General features: G+C 35.6%; 1 pseudogene; it reads right to left on the bottom strand.

Annotated features, from left to right (window-relative positions):
• Window positions 1-3408: 3408 nt before the first annotated feature.
• Window positions 3409-4296, bottom strand: LOC119770315 (annotated as a pseudogene).
• Window positions 4297-19191: the final 14895 nt, after the last annotated feature.

Genomic DNA, 19191 nt, shown 5'->3' on the forward strand with positions numbered 1-19191 from the left:
TTTTTGCATAAACTTTGGACAGTTATATGAAAAACGGACAAGGCAAAAGAAACCGAAAAGCTACGATATCTTACATGTTGAAGGAAACATCGTTGACAAGCTACTACAAACGAGTATAAGTTGAGCCAAAACATATATGCGCCAGCATTCTCGCGCCAGTATTCAAAGCTCAACTTGACAACTTGTCGACTTGGCGAAGAAGCGTTGAAAATCAATGCAGTGTGATTTTTTGACGATTTTTCCGATCAATATTCATGCTGTATCGTCTTATTTACGAAGATGAAAATGACGTCCAGCCATAAAGTAAAACCTATACCTTTCTTTAGTAAGAAAGGCAAAAAGTAAATCGTTTTAAAAGTTGTTCGGGATTGCCGATCGATGTCAAATTTGTTTCAGATGCTCACTCATGGTCTGTACTATGAATGTAGGAAGAAATTTCGGATAAAATTAGATACGAAAAATGTTGGCGTAGGTCACCAGGTGGGCTTTTACCTTTTTTGAGGAATTTTTTTTTCTTATGGTAGGTTAATCAAACTGCTCTAACTTCAGAACCATATTATGAATTTGGATGAAAATTTGGGAGGTTGTAGAACTAAAAAAAAATACAATTTTTGAGATAAATAAAAGATATGAAAATGAAAAATGTTGACCATATTTTCATTTGAAAACTGTGTATTTTGTTGTAAAGTCTGGCCTCATCCGAAAACAGATGGATAATTCGAAATTTGAGCGGCAACTCGCCCAGGTTCAGCACACTAGCTTTCATCTGCATTCAGAAGAATCAAAATCGGATTCAGGGGAGCTGAGAACGACGCGACACAAAATTTGGCAAAATTTTACCACATACTAACATCACTCGATCTCCCGGAATTTATTTTCTCAAAATTCGAGGGTTGGAGATAGACGAGTTCTGTCAAGATGAATCAATAGAGCGTCGAAAATCAATGCAGTGTGATTTTTTGGCGATTTTTCCGATTAAAATTCATACTGTATCGTCTTATTTATGAAGATGAAAATGACATCCAGCCATAAAGTAAAACCTATCCAGGTTTTTGAGCGAAGATGGCGTTTGAATGGTGAACGTCCAAAATGACAAAATCACGCAGTGGTACATACAATGGAGCATTTCCATTCGACAATGCAGTTCTTATGGAGCGAACTGTCAAAAACTGCTCGACTGCGGGTGCTCCATTGACTTTGGCGCCCCAACCTTTTTTTTCATATTTTAAACCAAATTATTTAGTTATTTGTAATTCTTTTTTTATAATTCGGAGCCCTTTCTGTTTCAAATATCTAATGAGGATGTTATAGCTGACATGAAAATTTTGTACGATCATCGATTTCGGCGCCCCCAAGGCCTGGCGCCCTTGGCGGCCGACAACCGTGCCAACCCCGTAGGTACGGCGCTGGTTATAGCCAACATTGTATAAAAATTCACCTTAAAACATTTAGCGGCCAGGGGGCGTTTTTTTATTACGTCTTTTTGCAAATTTTTATGAATATGTACTGCCCATGTTCGCATAAATGTCCCATATACAAAAACAGCAAGCTGAAAAAAACGCATTCGAAGTTTGTCCCATACATAAGGCTACGTGTTAAGTTTTCGCGAAAAAACTGGATTTCCTCCTGATTTCTAGAACAAAGTACTGGATGTTATAGGCTCTTTCGAAAGAGCATACAATTTTGAACCAAACTGCATCAATAACTCGAAATCGATGAAAATGCATATGGGACATTTATGCGATCAGGGGCAGTGTACTTATATGAAATTTTTGCGTTATGTAACATAAGAGCAATTCTCTACCAAAACCGGAAATGGATTTTATTTGTATTTTTTGATTTGGCTCAAACTTTGTGGGGGCCTTCCCTGTGACCAAATAAGCTATTTTGTGTCATTGGTTCACCCATACAAGTCTCCATACAATTTTGGCTGCTGTCCATACAAAAATGGTATGTAAATATTCAAACAGCTGTAACTTTTGAGTGAATTTTCTGATCAATTTGGTGTCTTTGGCAAAGTTGTAGGTATTGTTGAGGACAATTGAGAAAAAAATAGGCACACGGAAAAAAAATTTGCAGATTTTTTTATCAACTTTTTTTTCACTAAAACTCAATTTCCCAAAATATGTATATTTTTATTTTCGAGATTTTTTGATATGTTTTAGGGGACTAAAATCCGCAACTTTTGAGCTATCGAGAAACATGATCAAAAAATCTGCCGCCAAGTTATGATTTTTTGAAAAATAGTGATTTTTGGAAAAAAATCCAAATTTCATGCAAAAACAAATTTGAAGTTATTTTTTAATGCAAAATTGAATTTGCAATCGAAAACTACCCTACATTTTTTTGATAAAGGGCTTCGTTTTCAAGATATAGCCACCGAAAGTTTGATTTTAGCAAAATATGTGCAGTTTTTCGATTTTTTAAAATAGTGACCATGAGCGACCATTTCTAAAAATATTTTTTTTTGAAAAGTTCAGAAAATTTGCTATAAAATTGTCTAAGAGACATTGAAGATTGGACCTCGGGTTGCTGAGATACAGCCGCTTTAAGAAAAAGAAACACGAAAATTGAAGTTTTCTAAGTCTCACCAAAACAACCCACCATTTTCTAATGTCGATATCTCAGCAACTAATGGTCCGATTTTCAATGTTAAAATATGAAGTTGTTGTTGTTGATTTTATTAGGGGAATTTTAACCCTATGGGTCATTAGGGTGGAATCGAAAATTGATTTTTTCAGCAACACATTTTTTGGGTCCCAAACAACCTTCCAAAATATGGGAGCGATTGGTTGAGCCCACGATTGGCGCAAAGCGAATGCAATGTGTATGGAAATTACTATGGGGGGAAACTTGCATTTTCACATTTTTTAATTTACAAAATTCATGTTTTATTATTTTATGAAACTAACACCGTAGAAATTTCAAAATACTTGGTAAAAATCATACGTATCTTTTTTATGACGCACTTTAGCACCTTTTAGCACCATACTTTCTTTGGGAGAGTTGTTCAGGAAATTAAGGGCTACACTTCTACGGTGTTGGTTTCATAAAATAATAAAACATGAATTTTGTAAATTCAAAAAATGTGAAAATGCTAGTTTCCCCATAGAAATTTTAATACAAATTTCATTCGCTTTGCGCCAATCGTGGGCTTTACGATTCGCTTCCAAATTTTGGGAGGTTGTTTGGGACCCTAAAAGGGACCCGGAAAATGTGTTGCTGATTGGATTTTCATCATTTTAATTCCACTAGATTCCGCCCTAATGGGTCATTCGCTCCCGCTCGATGAGAGTAGGTATTCTAACCAAATTCAATTGATTGAATTTTCCATTTGGAATTTCTAGGTGTGGACTCAAAACAAAGAAAGTGTGTTATATTTGTTTACTATTATTTATTTCTTGTTCGTTTTTTCTCACACAGATTCTGTACTTTCTAACAATACTTGATGACACATAAATATTCACAATAAATAATGCCACTCTTAAATAATCCTTCAGTTTGAATTTATAGGCAAGCTAAGATCATATTTCTCTCATTTGATTGGATATCAACAGATCGTAGTAAAACTGGTTCCAGCGCGTGTTGGAAGTTGCTTATCTTCATTCTACCTTAAATGCAGTGCACATGCATGCTTCTTTTCATCACTTAGGTAAGATTTCTAGACGGCTGATTCATAGATCACGATTTGTACAAATTTGGGTGTTTCTTTGCTTTCATGCTTATCATTGATGTCCTGGAGAATAGCGTTGGTGATCGCTTCCAGTGCGGCCATTTCACTAGGATCATTTTTGTTGCTCCCATGGCGGCGAGGCATACTCACAACCGTGAGTACACGCCGGAGATCGTTGTGCAAAGCCGTGACATCAATTTCCATGCCGGCCGATTCCCCAGCTGTCGTAGCGTTTCGGCTAGGGGCCCAGACAACGCCTGGAAAAAAGCCAATGTCAAGCTCAGACGACTACAATAAAATAAAAATTTAATAGCTATGCCAGCTTGTGCCAACTTTGCGCGTACTGACGTCGAACGAGTTCGATAATTGTACTTGTTAATGCTAATCAAACGAGGATGTACAAGGTACAGAGCATCATATAGTTGGGTTTGATTGATAAGAAGAATGACATTCTATTTTTGAAAGTTCATTTTTTATCTAATAAGGTTATTACTGGGCACCAGCTCACCAAATCCGTCATGGTCGTCATGTTTATAAATAAAACAAAAGTAGTATCCTTCAAAAAAGTTCCAATCTTCCTCCCACAGCAACAATAGCCCCGCTCCTGCAGCCAGTAAAAGAAATAAACGTTAAAAAATGAATTGAGTAACCATGAACATAGGTTATTATGATGCAATGGATGAAAAGAAAACAATAAAAGGAGCGGCTGTGGCTGACTGGTTACGGTGTTGGCATTGTAAGCGAATGATCCTGGGTTCGATTCCCATCTGCTCTCAACGAGAAAGTATGGGAAATATAAATCTTGAAATTCTGAACATGAACGAAAAATCAAAGTCGTTCGAGTCGGGGTTCGATCCCCCGTCCTTTGGATTGGTAAGCAAAAATGCTAACCACTATGCCTTCGCGACTTAGTGAGCTATGACTGGAATTAGGAATACTGTTACTATCAACTATATACGCGCTGGGTTCTTGTCCATTTTGACAAGGGTTCGGAAGTTCTAAATAACGTTTGAATCCGATTGGTCCAAACGTTCTTCAGGGCGGGGCTTGTCGATAAAGCTGAAGTACCTCGCGCTCGGCTAGCCAGCGTAGAAATGGGTCACCGAAGCTCGGCAGAGCTAACACCTTCCAAATGCCTATGCGAGTTATTTGCATGTATAGAATGTAGATCTAAAAATACATGGAAACAACTCAATTTGTAACAAACGACCGCGTGGTCCCGTTTGGTTTGTTGCACACACACACATACACACATGGATGAAAAGAAAACAATATTGCTAAGGGATATGTCTTTTCCGGCGCATGCCGGATAGGTTTTACCGGATCGGATGGTTTCATGTTCATTAAGAAAACAAAATATATTAATACAAATAATGTTGCTATGCACTGAAATTACTTTCCAGGTAGATACCATGAAAAAATACGGCACCCACGGCATACATCCATTTTCTATCGGAAATCTTGACTCCAACATCGGGGACGAATTCTGCGGATGGAAGTTTAAGTTAAGTGAATTAATCATCAAATGTGGGACTCCACATAAAATTACTAAAGTTTAATTTTGAAAGGAGAATTAAACTGATGGTTTACAAATAACACTTTTTGCAATTCCGTCGTGAAACTATTTACTTTTCCTGTCATTCTTGAACGACGAAATAGCCTACTTTTCTGTACCAAAAATAACAGAATCGAATAGCAACACTTTTCAAAATAAATGCTGAAAAGTTCTACTCGGTGAACCTCGTTGGATAAATGTACGACTCGTGCTGAAAAAATCCTCTTTTTGCAACTTGTTGCATAAACTACTATTTTACAACTAGTTGCAGAATGATATTTTTTCAGCATATGTCTTTCATTTATCTAACGAGAGTCTGCCTAGTTGGATAAATTTGAGAAGTGCTGACAAAATTGAGTACTGCAATTTTATTAAAAAAAAACACTGCAAAATAATGTAATTTGATATTTATATTATTAAAAAGAATTACAGCTGAAACCTATTTGAAACGGGCATAATTGATTTCCATTTCTTTCCCATGGAGGATACTGCTGATGCGAAAAGACGTCTCTAATCAGCAATCACGGTCAATAACACGGTTCAGGTAAAAAAATACACAAAAAATACGTCCAGTAATAGTTACGGGTGCAATGTTTGTTATAAGTTCAAACTCCAAATTATAGCAATCAAACAGAAAGAACATGAAGGTTTTCTTGATAAACTGCGCTCTCGACCTTTATTTGAATTGGATAATTTGATTTCACAAATGCTCTGTACTGCTGTGAGAACCCTATACTTGCATACCGATAGTAGTTATAACAGTGGAAGCAAAGAACATTGCCCATTCCCTTGTGGGCCACCAATCAGTGAGGTACTCCTGGATATTAGCTCCTGAAAAGTGCTAAAAAGTGCAAAAAATGCCTAACGGCAAGAAAAAGAGGCGGTCCTCACCAGCAGGATCGGCAGATTTGAAGAAGCTAAAGAATGCCGAAGCGCTACCTGCAAAGCCAGGCAGTTTGAGCAAGGACGCTCAAAATTCGTCTGGAAACCAGTTTGCTACCCTCCCTGTGGACGTGAGCGAGAAGGAAGAATTTGAACGACGGGAAAAGTTGCCACCCATTTTTGTGAAAACATCGTCATCGGATTCGGTGCGAAAGTGGTTGACCGGGTTTATCAAATCTGGTGCTTTACGAGCTTCCATTTGCTTGTGTGCTGATGGACTCAACATTCTGCTACCTACCAGAAAGGATTACAACTGCGTTCGGGATTTCCTGAACAACACAAAGATTGAATACTACAGCCATGACGATCCAGGTAAACGCCCCATGAAACAGGTCCTCCGAGACCTGTACGACATGGATGTGAGTGTGCTGAAAGAAGAGCTCAAAACTCTTAAGTTGAACGTGATCGAAGTCTTCAAGATGACGAGACACAACAAGGACATCAAGTATCGTGATCAACTGTACCTGGTTCATCTCGAAAAAGGTTCGACAACGCCGTCTGACCTGAAGACAGTTCGGGCAATTTTCAACATCATCGTGACTTGGGAACGTTATCGTCCAGTGCACCGTGACGTGAATGCTTGCAGTTTGGACATGGTGGAAGGAACTGTTTCATCAAGAGTCGTTGTGCAACCTGCGGAGGTGAGCACAAAACTCAAGCTTGTAACACAATCAACGAGAACATTGAAGCCAAATGCTTCAATTGCGGTGGCGACCATTCGACTAAGAATCGAAGCTGCCCAAAACGAGCTGAGTTTGTAAAAATTCGGCAGCAAGCGACGACGAGGCACCAACCAAATCGTCGCAAAACACCACCAACTTTCACGGACGTGGATTTTCCTGCTTTGGCGTCACCTGGAGCGGGATCTGTTCGAGTGGTTCCAAATCTGCAGCCATTGCCGTTGAATCAGCGACAAAAAGATGCAGAGAATACAACACCTCCAGGCTTCAGTCAGCAACCGAGGGAAAACCAACCAGCATCAACGGATGAAGGCAGTAATGACCTGTTTTCACCACAAGAACTTTTGAACATTTTCATCGAGATGACAATAACACTGCGTGGTTGCAAAACTCGTGCGGAACAAGTAAGAACGCTTGGAGGAGTTATCTTAAAATACAGTTCGTAGTTTACTCGTTCTAATGATTTTGAATATTTCAATGAATTTACTTTTTGCCTTCCTCACTTTACTGAGGAAAGGCTATAAAATCACTCGAAAAACGAACTTTTAAGTTAGACCTCCTAGACCTACCTTCATTTGTACATATCGACTCAGAATCACCAGCTGAGCAAATGTCTGCGTGTTTGGCTGTATGTAGACATGTGTACCGAATCAATGTCACTGGAATATCTCGTCACATGCTTAACTGATTTTGGCCGGAACGGTTTTAATCGATCCGTCTTAACGTCCCCTAAGTTGCTATTTAAATTCATGCATTTTGATCATGTATTTAAAAAGTTATGCTAAAAAAACTGTTTCATATTAAATTAAAATTATGGTAAAAAAGGGTGGTTTTTTCATGAAACCCTCACATGTTATATATTTTCAGAAAGCACCTTTCTTGTGGATTAAGAATTTTCAAGATCTGACTTACCTATTTAAAATAACAAGCAGTTTAAAAAATTGTCTGAATTTACATAACCTCAAATGGTCCCGTCTGATCGCCACGAAAAATACTTGTAGAGGGATGCCATTTTCCTGAAAGGCGGTGTCTGTATAATCTTGAAAAAAGGTCTGTAGGGAGTCTGTTTGTTTTGTTACTCGTCACTTATTTTTATTAGGTCCTCTTAGGTGCTGCGATCACGTTAGGGGAGATCCATAAACCATGTGGACACTTTAGGGGATTGTAATCACTCTATAAATGAGAGGAAGGCATTAACTACCTAAAGGTGGATTAAGTTACGTTTTTTAGTTTTAAGTTAGGATTAGTTGTAAAAGTGATTTTTTTCTTTTTACCCAAATGTATTCGATTCAATGCAACAATGTAAAACAATTTGAAGTAAATAAATTATATGTGATCAGTTAATAATAAAACGAAAAATACAACAAAGATGAAGAGCATTAGGCCATACCACTTAGCATGTAGAAGAAATGTAATTATTATAAGAAAATGCAATAAAGACATATTTAATTTCAAAAAGAACATTTCCTGCAGTTGACTCCATTTCTCAGACTCCACGAGAAATCCACGGGAAACATCAATCAAAAGACCTCCTTTAGCGGTATCTTGTACAACCTGATATGAATAAAATGAACTAAAAACTTGTAATCCAGAGATATGCATAAGAGTGACAAGAAAAAAAAGTTCTATATATTGCTGAATATGCGTGACTGCTTTTTAAGAAATAAAAATCCAATTGATATTAACTTACATGTTCAGTTCTGTTACCTCTTCGTAGTTTTCCAGCTAATGTAAGGTATGCACTTCTTAAGAAACCGGTCAAGAAAAAAATCAAATGGGCAGCAGCGGTAGCCAAAGCAAGCCAGAGAGGGTGAAGAAAAGCCCCAAGAAAACGTTCCCTCTCTTTTGTCCTGCCATTCGTAAAGCTGTTTCTTGACCCCGTTCCTTCCGATCTGCAGACTAGCCTTAAAACGAGAAAAGTGTCTCCAAATTTCGTACATCAATGTTGTTTACGATCGAATAAATAAAGCGTTCGCGTTTCACCAGCGCTTCCTGCAGTTCTTTGATTCTGGCCACTTCGGCTGGCAGTTCCAATTCTCTGAATATCTACAAATGAATGGTTAAATATTTTTTATAAAGTTAACCCTCTAACGCCCAGAGCTGTTTGCTTATCGCAAACATAGTAAATGGCAAAATTTTGGTACAATAATGCAGGAAATACTCTACTTTGACCCACAAACATCGAATTGGTGCAAAAAAGTTGAATTTGAAGTGGTGCACCATCAGGAAGATGAGCAACTTTTTTTTTAAATCAGAATATTTTGTTTGAAGAAAATCTATTGGTTCAGTTGTTTGAAAATGCTTCGAAATGTGTTCAAACCTACTTATCCTTTGCTGTAAGACCATATATCTGTAGTATGAATTACAAGATTTCTTTGATTGGCTCATTAAAAACTCACAAACAACCATTTTCATGAAAAATAAGGAAAATAATAAAACCATCGATCTAATAACAATGTTTTGTTTTGTTTATGAATAGTCAAAACGTTTATAAACTTTTGTTACGATAAAAATAAGCTTTTTATGTAATTTAGGAAAAAGTGCTCCTGAAAATTTAGTTGCTCATATGCCTAGGTGGTGCTCTGGTGCACCAAATGAAAAAGACTGAAAAACACTCAAAACCGGTCCAAACTCACAATGTTATTCACAGGGGTTCTTGTCCAAGGATTTTTTTCTAAAACATCCTTTATTTTTCTATTGCATTGTAACTTTACAAAATGCAGGCACCACACACGACGACATCTACTCCCTACGCTTTTTAACAAATGTTCAAATAATCCTCAAAATACTTCTTCACTAAACCTTTCGAATTCCATCTAAACCCTCTTATGCTCCTCTGGAAAATAAACAAATTGAAACCGGGAAATTTATCCACACAGTAAGCGACACAGCAAGCCACATCGCAGCCCTTTGGGGGGAAACTTTCAGTATCAATACGCCAGAAAAAAGATCATCTATTTGCTTAGCCGAAACTGCACACCTTTTTCGAAAAATTCCAAAAACCCAATCGTGAATTTCTTTCCCGGCTACACAACTACGAACTCGATGCAGATTAGTGTCTATCTCACCACAAACTTCACAAATTTCATTTTCCACTCTTCCTATATTATAATGTAATAATTTGCGCTTGTTTGGTACAATATCGTTGAAAAGTAAATAAAGTTTAGATTTATCATGTGATAAAAGATATGGTTTATTCATTAAATTCCAAAGTATGTTCCAGTTAATTAAAGGAAACTCCGAGGGAAACTCTGTTTCAATGCGTGGGGTGAATTTGTATTGATCAATGAAAGTACGGTAAAGTTGTTTAGTACATTTTATTTGAATATTGTCGTTGATTAGCCTATTTGATTCTTCTACCCATTCCCTGCCATTTCTCGTCAGTCTTTGTAAATGATTAAAATTTAATAAGTATTTTTCATCTTGAGAGTTGTCATCTGTTTCTTTTAAAATATTTTTTATAAATAATGCTTTGCACTTGGTTTCTGGATCAATGAAACCCAATCCACCGCGGTCCATATCTAAATATAGTTGCCTTTTGTCAACTCTAAAAATACAACCTTTCCAAAGAAACATTCCCGATATTTTCCTAATTGAAGCAATGTGCTTATTTTTTGGTGGTAAAACTTGTGAGAGATATCACAATAAGAATAAATGTGTTTAAATATCAATTTTTTTGAATTAAATCCATTGTTCAAAATTTTTTAAGTTGATCCTATATTTTATCCCATTTATTAATTTTTCGTAGTTATAATCAATAGTATTGCTCCAATTGCTCTTAAAGGTCACCCCGAGCAAATTTAAATTTTCTGTTTCCTTAACCATAAAGGGACCTCCTATACATTTATTTATCCTCCAAAAACATGATTTATCTTTGTTTAACATTATTTTTGAACATTGAGAGAAAGAGTCAATAATATTGAGGACAATAATAAACTCTTCATTGTTTCTAAGAAACACATTTAAATCATCAGCGAAGGCAATCTCTGACTTTGAGGAATTTATTAAACGTAAGAACCCCGAGTATGGCCTGATTAATATTCCTAATAAGAGCTCTTAACCTAGGTTCTATATATAAAACAAATAAAATCATACTAAAAGTACAGCCTTGATGGACCGAACACCTAATTCTATTCTCCTCCGTAAGAAAGCCATTAAACAATATTTTAGAAGAAGCTTTTCCATATAAACACTTCAAGCAACTAATCAACTTATCTGAAAATCCAAACCTTTTTAAAACAATCCATAGAAAATTATGACTAACTTTATCAAAAGCTTTTTCGAGATCCACACTGTTGTGATATAAACGAGGTGAATTAATCACAACAAAACTATTAAAAACTTTATTAAAACTTGCTTCCAAAAAATGTAGAGAAAAACGTGGCCTGTTCGGGCAGTGGCCTCAAAGGAAGTGGTGATCGACGATGACTTGCTCCACGGGATTGAAACTCGTCTGAAAAACCTGTATCATTTTCTCAATCGAAACAGTGGCGCCACGTGGTGGTAGCTGCCCTGTTTATTACACTGTGAAATTATCCATAGCCAATCCAAGGAATTAGAAGGTGATAACAGAAATGTCTGTCCAAAAGAGGTGCTGCAAAAAAACTTATTATTTTCAACAAATTTTTGAACAAATCAGCAACGAATTACATGTTTGACAGTCGAACTACACTTGAAAGTTAGTTTTGTTATTTGTTTTTTCAAAACCGCATATTTTTAACGAAAGTGCCAAAAATATTCGTAATCACCTTTTGCCTCTTGGTGCTGCTTTGTGTTAGTATGTGTTTGGTCGATGTTTGCGGACGTGCACGCAGAACACAGAACAGTGAGAACTAGCGAAAATGCCTCACTTTCTTCTGATACAAGTCGCCATATTGAAATTGCTTGAAGATTCATACCCGTGCCCCACTGCTTTTAACACTATTTTACACCTCCTGATGACGCTGGGACTGAAGTAATGGACCGGTTTAAGGTCTACTATGTTAGGAATATATTTTGGGCACTAAGAATTGATATCTTGATGAAAATTTACATCTTTTTCTAGATTCTAGAGACCGAGATTTAAGACGTATTTTTGAGGTTTTAGCTGATATATTAGGTATTTTAACTTCAAATTGAGGTAAAATCAGTTTTCACCGACAGAATATTTTGGGATCGATTTTTCTGACTGAATCAAACAGTTGAATCTGAGAAATATTAATCGAGAATATACAAAAAAAAATTCAAATGTTTTTTTTTAAATAAGTTTGAACCAACTATATTTATGTTCAAAAATGACAAATGTTTATTCCAAATAATACGCTGAATTGGCAACTTTTTATTGGTACTGCAGTCAAAAAAAAAAAACTAGAGCAACACGAGAAAATGACGGAAAAACATTTTGTGTGTGTGGTCCAATCCAATACCCGCTGGCCGGCGGCAGAATTATGGAAAAGTAGGTATAGTTTGTATCAGACTTGGTTTATCTTGATACAACATATCTCAGTCCCATTTCAGAATTGCAGAGATCCTAGCGGCCCAATTCCGATGTCATTGGGCATTGTCTGGCCCCGCCTAAACATAGGACAAGAACCAGACGGGTCCTCGACCTATCTTTAAACTTCCAATCCCATTAGGCAAAACAGGGGGTTTTGTTAAATAGTTACCTGATGGATCTAATTTAGCAAAATAGTTCTGGCTATCAAAAGGCTTATGCGCTCTTTTCAAATCATGCTCCAGAAATATTTCTTATTCAAAGTTTGTTTAAAAATGGGAAAAAAATATATCAAACTAAATTAAGGCCGTTGCAAATATTTTTTGAAGTTTATGTCCCTCGACTCTGACCAAAGTCGAAGGGGGGCAAAATAATTAAAATTGAAATTACGAGCCATGGTTTCAACATTTGAATGAAAAAAGTGTTTTAAAATGCATCATACCCTGTCCAGTTGTTTTGCCGTCATTGTTTTCCAAAATCCTATCTGACCGATTCTTAGCGAAGCTACACCAAAATGTCACATTTTTCAATTTTCAATATGATTTTTAATATGAAAAAAAATCTTTTTTATTATCATGCAATAATTGCAATGTGCTTTAAATGCGTTTTCTTACCGTAAAAGCCAAGAACATTGACCAAAAGTGGTCTGCAAGCCATTGTACGGGAGAGGAGTTTTTTCATAAATCTGCTCCTTTCGTTGTCCCGTCACGAATAGAAATGGCTGGCAAAAACTCAAATTTCATCCAATTCTTTCAGTTCAAGGAGCAAAAGATTCGTTTTTAATTTGTGATAATGTGTAGAAGAGCAAAAGTTTTTAAAAATCAAACTGGCAAAACTGTAGCGATTTTTGTAGTGTGCCTTTTAAAAGTCCAATTTTACGATGTTGTCCCGTCACGCTACATTTTTATTTCAGGTGAAGCACAGGTACTATATGTTTCATTCTGCATGATATTTCTTTGTAGGAAAATTAATTATCTTTCCAAATATGTAATAACATTGGGGGGTTTCTTTTTTTTATTTTGCCACTACAGCCAAAACGCTGAAAAAAACTTGGAATTTTTTTGAAAAGGAGCCGAAGAATCGGTCATCTAAGTATTGACAAAAAAATTATTTTCTGCATTTTTTTTTTTGCGGTGCTGTAAATTGGAATTGCATAAAAATTCAAAACATTTTTAAACAAACCCAAACATGCTAAATATGATTATCAATGCAGAAAAATGCATTTTAGATTGTTTTCAGTTGATTAGACTTCTATTTTCATGGAAATTTTGAAGTTTTTTGGAAAATTATTTTTTTGCCCCCTGATTTTTCAGACCAATTTTGAAGGGGGGGGGGGAGGGCGACATAAACTTTGAAAAATATTTGCAACGGCCTAACTTCATGAACGGCACTTTACCAGTCATTGAACAATTTTCAAAAGACGTCGCGGGTCGGATGAAATTGTTACGCAGGCCGGAGGTTGGGAAGGCCTGAATCTAATCTTATCTAACCCTAGCGCAGCCAACCTTTCGGAAGCATCCTGGAGAATGTCAGGGTGATTACTTCCAGCATCCTTCTTTTCTAAACGGCCAACTGCGTAAAGTTAACCCAAAGATGGAGAAACCCAAAGAGGAAGAAACTTGGGGATCGTCCGCTCTCGTTCCTGTTTGTTAGAGCAATAAATCGTTGAGAACATCATTTAAAATCAATCAATAAGGCAATAATAGATATTGATAAATTTAATTCAACTAGTTGTTTATGCAACAAAGTAGTATATTTGTCCAACAAGTCTCTGCCGATATTTTCATGGCATATAGGGGAACAGCATCTAATTCCAGCGTGCCTCTAATGTTGGCAGGTCAGAACTTTGACATTCAATTAAAGCTCATTAAAAGCGATTTCAACAGAAATCGAGTGATAAATAGCTCAATAAGAAGTGAGCAAGCAAGTTTCTATCAAAAGTTTAGCAAAACTAGTTGTTTAAATAGTGAAAATCAGCAAATTGGATGGAGTTAGGAGCGAGTGCTTAACCTGCCAAAGATACGAGAATTTCCCCTATATTTTTTTTATGAATGTTCGAAGCCTTGCCTTGCGTTTACAATTATGGGCTGCCATATTCTCGACGCTGAAACAACGCAAGCCGTCCTATTTTTAGATCATTGAAGAACAAATAAGCATATCGTTTATTTTACAGTCACAGAAACAAATTGCCCTCAAACGGATGGGAGGTGGCACTATACGGGAATAGTGCATAAACACCGTGCTTCTTTATCGAATGATGGTTGATCAAGGTCCTTGAAGAAATGTGTGCATAGAAAGTCTTGAAACAAAATACTTTTAATAATTTTCAAATTTCACGAAAATTCAACAAATGGTCCCTAAGATGCCTTTTCTTATAACCTTTATTATCACATCTGATATGTACTTATGATAAAGAGGTAAAGACACTGAGCAGATAGAAAGAGAGAGAGGGTCGTTTACAATTATTTTTAGTTTTCCACACACCACTTGAAGCGAGTCAATTTGGTCGCCTTCTAAATGACTCACTTCCTTCAACGTTGCCTCCGGTGGCAGCGCGGAGGCCAATGCTGATCACCATAACCACGTTTTGCGTTCATTGACAAGATTGCTCTTTTCAAAAAAACAAACACATGTCGTGTACAGTGCAGATATTTGATACACATCGCACATGGAAAGACAACGGCATTTTGAACATTAGCATACTGTCTCGTGTACAGGGAAGGCCAGAGCATCGTCACGTATTTGTTTCGTAACTTTTTTTAGATTCTAGCGTTTATTTTGTAAACTGCCTTTCGTTAAAATTAAGTTAATAATTGCACCAATCCTCACTGAAATATTCAACTTATGTATGTCGAACGGCTGTTACCCTGATAAACTTAAAATTGCTAAAGTCACTCCCGTTTACAAATCTGGTTCTGCTTCATTGTTTAATAATTATAGACCTATATCAGTTTTATCCTTGCTCAATAAAGTTTTTGAAAAAATCCTGTTCACTAGACTAAATAACTTTTTGTGCTTAAATAAGTTCTTTTGTGCTCAGCAATACGGTTTCAGACATAAATCCTCTACCGTCAGTGGGGGTGACTATGGGTCAAAAAACGAAACACCTCTCGAAATTTCTTAATAACAAAAACAAATTAAATAACATCGAACATCTTTTAACGTAGATTTGTTCTTAGATAGTTTACTAACATTTTCCCAAAATATGGTCGATTTTGATGAACACTACCTTAAATGCCAATTGTTTGAAAATTGACCCAATCTCACCCCTTAGAGGGGGTGACATTGGGTCAAATGAAACTAAAATGATGCTGAAATACAAAGATATGGTAAAAACAAGTCATCCAACAGCGTTTCTTGTTCGAGGGAATCGTATTGACACGCTACAATGTTTGAAGTGGAGATTTTCAAACACTTGGGTAGTTTTCGAGCAATTCTAACAAAAATATTAGAAAAATGATTTTTCGAGAGGTCATTTTTGGCCAAAAACGTACCCCAACTTTAGACATCTGCCAAAATAACAGGATATGTTCTAGGAACGATTTTTTTTCAGCGAAGTCATCCCCTACACAACCCTTTTAACAGAATTCAGTTTCATTGAAAAGAATCTGAGAAATGGTAAAATCCGTAAAAAATCACTTTGACCCAATCTCACCCCCCAGACCCAATGTCACCCCCACTGACGGTACTAAAAATGCTGTCATTGATCTTGTTAACAAAATTCAAACTCACTTAGATCAGAAAGACGATGTTTTGGGGCTATTTTTAGACTTATCAAAAGCGTTCGACACTGTTGATCATACAATTTTGCTAACAAAACTTAACTTTGCAGGTGTAAGAGGGGTTGCATTAGAATTGTTCAAAAGTTATCTTTCTCATAGGGTCCAATTTGTTAGTTTAGATTGTATTGATAGTTTAATAGCTTTGATTAATGTAGGGGTTCCTCAGGGTTCCGTCTTGGGTCCACTTTTCTTCTTAGTTTACTTAAATGACTTAGCGTTACTGTCTCTTAAACGCGATTTAAAATTGTTTGCTGATGATTCATCTCTTTTCTACTCGATTGATTGATTGTTTGTTTATTTGATCAATTTTCCTTGGACAGGAAAAGCCACTAGAATGCTGGCATAAAAACCTGCTTCTTTTCGGTTAAAAAAATACAATAAATAAATACAATTATGAAGTAAATAATAAACTGCGGCTGAAGACAGAACTCCATCGGTGGAAACCTTTACAGGAGTTCGGAACTGGCTGTTACGGGCTGGAAAGAAAATAAAAGAAAAATAGAACCTACGAGATGAATGTGGCAAATGAAAATATAGAATGGACAACTGTATCGGAACAATAAAGGAAACATGAAGTAATAATTATAAAATATTGTTTAACTTAAAATGTCAATGGATTTAATAAGTTTCTCAACTATTTCAGGTTGAGCTAGATACAATTTCAAACGATCTTTGAAAATGCTTAGGGATGAACATAAGCCAAATTTATTAAAAAAGAAATTGAAGTAATTAGCACCTTTGAAGGTTCGCCAGACAAAGTGGAAACATTTGGACGTTTAAGCAGATTATGATTTCTTGTACCATGTTGGTGAGAAGAAAGTTCGAATTTTGTATTTGTATGAGTTTGGTTAGATAAACTTTTATATATAAAAGAACAAACTTGAATAATGTAAATTCCTCTGACAGGCATAATGTTTTCTCTTTAGTATATAGATCAACGGTATGACTTCTAAGTGGAAGGTTGAAAATCGATTTAAGAAATTTGTTTTGTACTATTTGAAGTTTATTTAGAAGATAATCGTAAGTATTCCCCCAGACGGCAGTTAAGTAAGACAGTAAAGAGTTGAATAAAGAATGATAGATCAGAATAAGAACATTTCTTGGAAGCTTATGCTTTATTTTAAAAACAATACCGGTTATTTTATTAAGTTTTAGAATTAACGAGTTAACATGTGAAGACCAATTAAGCCTGCTGTCCAAAAGAATACCCAAATATTTAAATTCAGATACAATATCAATATCTGGAAACTCAATTTTAGTTTGAATTAATGGGTTAGGTGTAGAAAGGCTGGAATTTTTGATATTGATGATATTTGTTTTATTAATGTTCAATGTAAGTTTATTTATTCTAAAATATTCAGAAACAATCAAAAGGTCATGTTTCAAATTTAAATCATTTACAGAATTTAGTCTACTGTTATAAAATAAAGAAGAATCGTCGGCAAATAATCTAAGATCCCCTTTAAGAGGTAAACGAGAAAAGTCATTAAGATAAATAATAAAAAACAAAGGACCAAGTACAGAACCTTGAGGGACTCCAACATCAATTAAATTCATTAAACTACTTATTCCATTAAAACAAACAAATTGAGAACGATTTGTAAGATAACTTTTGAATAAGTCTAAAGCAACACCGTGAATACCTGCAAATTTAAGTTTTTCAAACAAAATACGTCTATCTACCGTGACGAACGCTTTGGACAAGTCCAAAAACAGTCCCAACACGTCGTCACGATTATCAAGATCATGTTGAATTTTATTAACAAGATCAACAACAGCATTAAAAGTTGATGATCTTTCCCTAAATCCATATTGCTGATGGCAGAAAAAATTATTACTATTTAAAAAGGTAGTTAAACGGTTGAATAATAATTTTTCGAAAACTTTGTTTATTGCAGAGAGCACAGAAATAGGTCTATAGTTGTTGAATGAGGAAGTGAAACCAGATTTATGAATTGGGGTCACTTTCGCAACTTTTAGTTTGTCAGGGTAAACACCAAGGATAATACATAAATTAAAAATTTCAGCAAAGACAGGAGAAATGATATGATTTATTTTTTTTAATGTAAAAGCATTAATATGATCATTACCGCAAGCAGTGTTATTTTTAAGTGAATTGATAATGTCAAAGATTTCAGTTTGACTAATGGGTGTAAGAAAGAAAGTAGAATTAGGACGTTTTAAAGTTTTGAATTTATTGATATTGTCATTAGGAAAGGAAGGAATTTTGTTTGCCATTTTTCTCCAATAGAGGAAAAATAATTGTTGAATTCATTAGATATTAATTGAGCATTATTTATTTTTCATCATTTCCAAAAGCATCAGTAATAAGCATTTCGGTTGGAAGTTTGGAATGAATTTTTCGTCCAAGAATATCATTAATGTTTTTCCAAGTATCTTTCGCATTAGTAGCGTTAGCAAATTTATTAGTGTAATATTGAGTCTGTAATGTTTTTGAGTAAGTGCGAATTTTGTTAGTTAAATCATGAATTTTTGAATCAATTTCGGAAGTACTTTTACCTGCAGCAAAGAGCTTATTTCTTTTTTTGCGCAAATTTTTTGAAGAATTTAATAATGTTTTGAGACCGTCCGAAAACCATGGACAAATATGTTTAGATTTCGATTTTAATTCAGTTATAATGGTACTCTCCTGAATAGATTTAGTTAAAGTAGAAATAAAATAGTTGTAAAATTCATTGGGATCATCAAAATTTCCCATATAAACAGGATTAAATCTCATTTCAAGTAACTGTTCTAAACGGACATAGTTGGTTTGATGTTTGTATGAAATTTTAGCTGATGTTGAAATGGGAGTAATGTCGAATAAAGATAAGAGGGCTTTTGTTAATTTGATTTGGTTAACCGCGGTGGATTTTCTTGAAATAATTCGAACTGTCAAAAATCCACCAAAGCATCTACCGGTGGATACTTTTCTACCACAGATTTTTGTGCGATCAATGTGGTAGATGCTTTGGTGGATTTTTGACAGTTCGAATTATTTCAAGAAAATCCACCGCGGTTAACCAAATCAAATTAACAAAAGCCCTAAGATAAAATTATGATCACTGTCAGGATTAGTTATAGTT

Source organism: Culex quinquefasciatus, chromosome 1, assembly GCF_015732765.1.
Source record: "Culex quinquefasciatus strain JHB chromosome 1, VPISU_Cqui_1.0_pri_paternal, whole genome shotgun sequence".
Classification (NCBI taxonomy): Eukaryota; Metazoa; Arthropoda; class Insecta; order Diptera; family Culicidae; genus Culex; species Culex quinquefasciatus.